Here is a 6,432-nt window from a genome sequence, read left to right as displayed (position 1 = left end):
CGGAGGGAGACGCTGATGGGCGACGCAGGCCGACGAGGCCCCATCAGCCACAGGGAGTCCCGGGGCGGCCCTCCCGTCCCAGCAGCCGCTGCGGCGGAAACAGCGGGCCTGGCCGCATCGCCGGATGTGGGCCGCTCTGCGAGGGCCGTGGCCTCACACAGGGCGGCTCTCTGGAGCCGAGGCAGACGTCGGCCCAGCACTTCCTGGGGCTGACCCACAAGCGTCCCCGGAAGGGAGGGCTCTCGGGTCCACCACACGCACTGGCCGGCGGGGCGGTGCCCGCGGGGGACGGTGGGGTGGAGCCCTGCTGAGATTTAGCCCGCGCGTCCATGACGGCCGGGACGCGCCTCTGCTTCCTGGCCGTTCGCGTGTCCTCTTCCTCGTGGTGGCTGTGCAAGCTTTTACTCAATTTTGAAACTGGGATGTTCTCCAGTTTCTTACTAATTTATAAAAGTTCTTTATATATGCTCGATGTGAGTTCTTATTCGCAGATATACTGCAAGCATCTTCTCTCAACCTGTTTTAAGGAATTTTTGCATACCTCAGGGTCATGAAGATATTCTATTTTTTTTTCTCGGAGAATTATCATTTTACTGTAGATCTAAGGCTAAATTAGTATTTGTGTGTGGCATGAGGAAGGTTCATGTTTTTCCCCCATGTGGTTATATCCAACTGAGCTAATACTATTTACTAAAAAGACCCTTCTCCGCCCTGGATCGTAGCTCATCTTTGCTGTAAATCGGCTGACGGAATGTGTCAACTGCCCTCAAGCTCTTTCTGGGCTCGTGTCCTGGTCCCTTTGACTATTGTGCCGTCCCACCCTGTCTTACCTACTGTGGATTTATCAAAACTCTGGCATCTGTTGGTATAAGTCCTCCAGCTCTGTGTTTTTGGTTTTTTGAGATTGGTCTGACCTACGGTAGAGCCTTTGAATGTCCATATAAATTTTAAAAGCGTCATGCCAATTTCCTCAGAAACACCTGCTGGGATACTGACTGGGTAGTCACTGAACACAGATCTTCCTCACTTTAAACTGAAATTACCTCCTGATAACCCATTGCTGAAAATATGGTTCAGTTGAAAATGCATTTAATACAGCTAACCTACTACTTGATGCTTTTGAACTGTGGTGTTGGAGAAGACTCTTGAGAGTCCCTTGGACTTCAAGGAGATCCAGCCAGTCCATCCTAAAGGAGATCAGTCCTGGGTATTCATTGGAAGGACTGATGCTGAAGCTGAAACTCTAATACTTTGGCCACCTCATGTGAAGAGATGACTCCTTGGAAAAGACCCTGATACTGGGAGGGATTGGGGGCAGGAAGAGAAGGGGACAACAGAGGATGAGATGGCTGGATGGCATCATCAACTTGATGGACATGAGTTTGAGTAAACTCCGGGAGTTGGTGATGGACAGGGAGGCCTGGCGTGCTGAAATTCATGGGGTCGCAAAGAGTCGGACACGACTGAGCGACTGAACTGAACTTAACCTACTACTTTGCCAACAAAGGTCCATCTGGTCAAAGCTATGGTTTTGCATTAGTCATGTATAGATGTGAAAGTTGGACTACAAAGAAAGTTGAGCGCCAAAGAATTGATGCTTTTGAACTATGGTGTTGGAGAAGACTCTTGGGGGTCCTTTGGACAGCAAAGATCCAACCAGTCCATCCTAAAGGAGATCAGTCCTGAATATTCATTGGAAGGACTGATGCTGACGCTGAAACTCCAATACTTTGGCTACCTGATGAGAAGAGTTGACTCATTGGAAAAGACCTTGATGCTGGGAAAGATTGAAGGCAGGAGGAGAAGGGAGCAACAGAGAACGAGATGGTTGGATGGCATCACCGACTTCATGGACATGAGTTTGAGCAAGCTCTGGGAGTTGGTGATGGACAGGGAATCCTGGCGTGCTGCGATTCATGGGGTCACAAAGAGTCGGACACGACTGAGTGACTGAACTGAACTGAACCTACTGAATAGCATCATGTAGCCTAGCCTACCGTACACATGCCCAGAACACTTACATTAGCCTGCAGTTGGGCAAAGTCATCACATAAAGCCTATTTCATGATAACATTTCATGTAATTTATTGAATACTACACTGAAAGCGAAGATCAGAACGGTGGTGAGTGTATGGGTTGTTCGCCCTCCTGATCGCAGGGCTCACCAGGAGCTGTAGCTGCTACTGCCCAGCGTCACGAGAGAGAACGGTAACCATGCCATGCTAGCCTGAAAAGAGATCAAAAGTCAGGTTTCTACGGAATGTGTGTTGCTCTCACAGCATCGTAAAACTCAGCATCAAAAAACTAAGATCATGGCATTTGATCCAATCACTTCATGGAAAATAGAAGGGGGAAAAAGTGGAAGCAGTGACAGATTTTCTTTTCTTGGGCTCCAAAATCACTGCGGATGGTGGCTGCAGCCATGAGATGAGAAGATGCTCGCGCCTTGAAAGGGAAGCCATGGCAAACCTAGACAGTGTATTAAAAAACAGAGATGTCAGTTTGCTGACAAAGGTCCATACAGTCAAAGCTATGATTTTTCCAGTAGTCATATATGGATGTGAGAGTTGGACCACAACTGAGTGCCGAAGAACTGACGTTTTCCAATTGTGTTGGAGAAGACTCTTGAGAGTCCCTTGGACTGCAAGGAGATGAAACCAGCCCATCCTAAAGGAAATCAGTCCTGAATATTCATTGGAAGGGCTGATGTTGAAGCTGAAGCTACAATACTTTGGCCACCTGATGTGAAGAGACAACTCCTTGGAAAAGACCTTGATGTTTAGAAAGATTAAAGGCAGGAGGAGAAGAGGGTGACAGAGGATGAGATGGGTATAGCATCACTGACTCAGCGGACATGAATCTGAGCAAACTCGGGGAGACAGTGAAGGACAGGGAAGCCTGGCGTGCTGTGGTACATCAGGTCATAAAGAGTCAGACAAGACTGACTGAACAACAAAAGTCCTAAAAATCCTCAGTCAGGACCATCTGTATACAAATCTATCTGGGGAGAATTGACATCTTAATAATCTTAAGTTGACCAGTTAGTGAACATGGCATTGCAGGCAATTTATTTAGTTGTTCTGTAGTTTCTCTGGGCTTCCCCAGTGACTCGGGTGGTAAAGAATCCACCTGCAATGCAGGAGACCTGGGTTCAGTCCCTGGGTTGGGAAGATCCCCTGGAGAAGGAAACAGTACCTACTCCAGTATTCTGGCCTGGAGAACTCCATGGACAGAGGAGTCTGGCAGGCTGCAGCCCATGGGGTCGCAAACAGTCAGACGTGACTGAGCAGTTTCTCTGCAGCGTTTATTAGTTTTTAGCGTTGGGTCTTACATGTCTTTAATTGGATTTATTCATAAGATTTGATGATTCTTGATATTATTATAAATGACTTAAAATTTTTTCATTTTCTAGATGTTGCTAGTTTATAAGAATTCAATTAATTTTTGTACGTTGATTATATCCAGCAACCTTGTAAAACTTACTGATTCATTCTAATATTTTGTAGATTATTTTGGATTTTTCCATGCACAGGTTTCTCATCTGAAATAATGACCATTTGTATATTTCCATTCCAATACTTGCTTGTTTTATTTTTATTTCTTGCCTTATGGAGATGACTGGGTCCTACCATACAGTCTTGAGCAGAAATGTCAGTGATGGACATCCTTTTCTTGATCCTAGGAGATTGTTAGGAGAAAAGCACTCAGTATTTCACCAGCAATGGTGTTAGCTCTGTGTGTGCTCGAGTGTGTGTGTGTCTGTCTGTCAGTACGTGTCTCTGTGTTTGTCAGATACCCTTTATCAGATTAAGGCAGTTCTCTTTGATACTATTTGTTCCTTAGAGTTTTTATCATGACTAGGTATCAATTTTTCACAAATACCTTCCTCTCTCTGTTGATCTTCGCTCACTTGCAGCTGCAGCTCTAGAAGCTGGGAAGTGTTCTGTGTCTGGTTCCCGGCCGGAGGTTTCAGAGGCGGTGGTGCCCTCGCGGGGGCCGGATGAGATGGCTGTGGGGGTCGGGGGCAGTGTGGAGCCCTGAAGAGACACGGCAGTGACACGCGTGCTCGCCCACCTCAGTCCTTGTGAGCTCCTGCCCTGCTCACTCCCAGCAGGGCCTTGGGCTCTGTTTTCTGAAAGAAAATTAATCCCTTTTGCACAGCCCTGTGCCAGGCACTCTGGTTGGTCGTCGTGGGGGACACGCGACCCTGGTGCTGACCGCCTGGGGCCCACAGGGTTCCTGGGTGTCATGCCTTGGCGCAGCTCCTGCTACTGCTGCTGCTGCTAAGTCGATTCAGTCGTGTCCGACTCTGTGCGACCCCACAGACGGCAGCCTATCAGGCTCCCCCATCCCTGGGATTCTCCAGGCAAGAACACTGGGGTGGGTTGCCATTTCCTTCTCCAATGCATGAAAGTGAAAAGGGAAAGTGAAGTAGCTCAGTTGTGTCCAACTCTTAGCGACCCCAGGAACTGCAGCCCACCAGGCTCCTCCGTCCGTGGGAGTTTCCAGGCAAGAGTACTGTGCAGCTCCTAGGAGCCTGATTTAGGCCAGGAACAGGGCCGGCCCGTGTCTCTCTCTTCTGCCCCCACAGCATCCCCCTGCCCGACCAGAGGCCCTCGGGGGCAGTCAGACGGTGCCCGAGCGGGCAGAGAGCCGTGGAAAATGCTCCAGCTGATCCCACCCTCAGCATTTCATCCCCTGCCCGGTTGTCTTGTGGAGTCTCGGCCTTCCCAGTGCGGTCTGGGAAGACTCAGAAGGCTTCCTTCCAGAGCCCCAAGAAGCCAAGAACAGGAGCTGCCCCAGGCCATTCCCGTCCCTGGGTATCCTTTCAAAGGATTTCTGCATGGATGAGAGAGACTGTGGCCTGTGGGCAGTCAGGGGAGAGGGCATTTTGTTGTTTCAGATTTCTGGGTTGGCTCATATGTTCAGACTCTGCAATTCCCACACTAGATGCTTCAATCCACTGGGAGTAAAAGTCTTGCCTTCAAGAAACGGCCACCGCATCTGTTGCTCTGCTGCCACTGCTCAGGCCCCCTTCCTGTGTTCCATGGCAAGTCTCTGCCACCATCCCCTGCCCCGCCACCCAACCCCAGACTAGCGTGGAGTCAGAAACCTGTAGCTCACAAGCGTTGGGAACAAATGGCAAACCAGCCCAATCCTGAAAAGAGGGGACATTTGTTGGTTCACAGATCTGAAACTTCGAGAGGGAAATGACTTCAGGCGTGGCTGGGTCAGGATGCCCCAACACTGCTCTCATGAGTGTGACCCCCTCTGCCTTCGGCTCCGGTTTCTCCTGCGCAGGTTTATTCTCAGGCTTTCCCTTTGCCTTGGCAAGGGAGGTCTGGCACACGTCCTGCCAGCTTAGCAGCTCCCGTGGAAAGGCAACACCCTCTTTAACAGAGGAGGCAAAAAGGAGCAAAAATCCCAGGAAAGGCTCTCATTGGCTCAGACCAATTCATAACGCCCGTATTGCGGATCAGCCTCACTGCGAACCCTGAGAATGTGGGAAGGGTGAATCCTGAGAGGGAAAGAGGATTTGCTACCAGAATTAAATGTACCAGGCGTCAAATGTACCACGTCTGTGCTCACACGTTTTCCTTTCTGGAATGTTGTGCTCTTTCCCATGATTAATGTGTCCATTCTTCTGATCCTCACCTACCTGGAAACCCAGACTTCCAGACACACTGACCTCTCCCTTCTTTAAATTCACCATGTGCCAGTAATCTACTTGATTTTGTTTTAAAATGTTTATGATTTGACTTTCTTCTCATTATGTCACAATACCACTTGTTCCCCAAAATGAATCAGAAAATGCAAAGATGAAATTCCATTACGTCTGGGGAGGTGACTCTGTGCCCAGGCCTGGAGTTTGAGGCAACGTTTCAGACAGGAGAGGGGCAGAGCCAGGCGTGTTTCAGGGCCAGGGACCAGCACACGCAAAGACGCAGGGGCTGCAGGAAGTGAGCAGCTCGGCAGGTAGGAGTGGAGTGCGAGGGGCAGGGGGCAGAGGGGGACAGGAACCTGCTGGGGTATTTTATCCGGGAGGCAGCGTGCTCTGGCTGGCATTCGGGACCGCTCTCTTGGCTGAGGTGAAGGCAGAGGTCACGCTGGCTCTGCCCAAGGTGGTAGCCATGGAGACGGAGAGGAGCAGGGAAACAGGAGCGGGGGGAGAGGTGGGGGAGAGGCCTGAGTGAGTGCTGGGTTCTGGCTCAAGCCACGGTGTGGATGGGGAAGATGTACCAGCCATTCTCTCCTAGATGGACCCGAGGTGGGTTTGCACTCGCGTCTGCATACGCTGCATGGAGTTGCTTTGATGGGGGCTCCTTCCCCTCTCAACTGAGCATCCTTCCGTATCCAAGGCATATCTTCATGGAATCCTTGGCAGTGCCCGCACTGTGAGCTTTTAACCAGTGATCCATGGATGGATACTGA

This window comes from Bos javanicus, chromosome 22 (assembly GCF_032452875.1).
Source record: "Bos javanicus breed banteng chromosome 22, ARS-OSU_banteng_1.0, whole genome shotgun sequence".
Taxonomy (NCBI): domain Eukaryota; kingdom Metazoa; phylum Chordata; class Mammalia; order Artiodactyla; family Bovidae; genus Bos; species Bos javanicus.
This window is presented reverse-complemented; position numbering follows the sequence as displayed.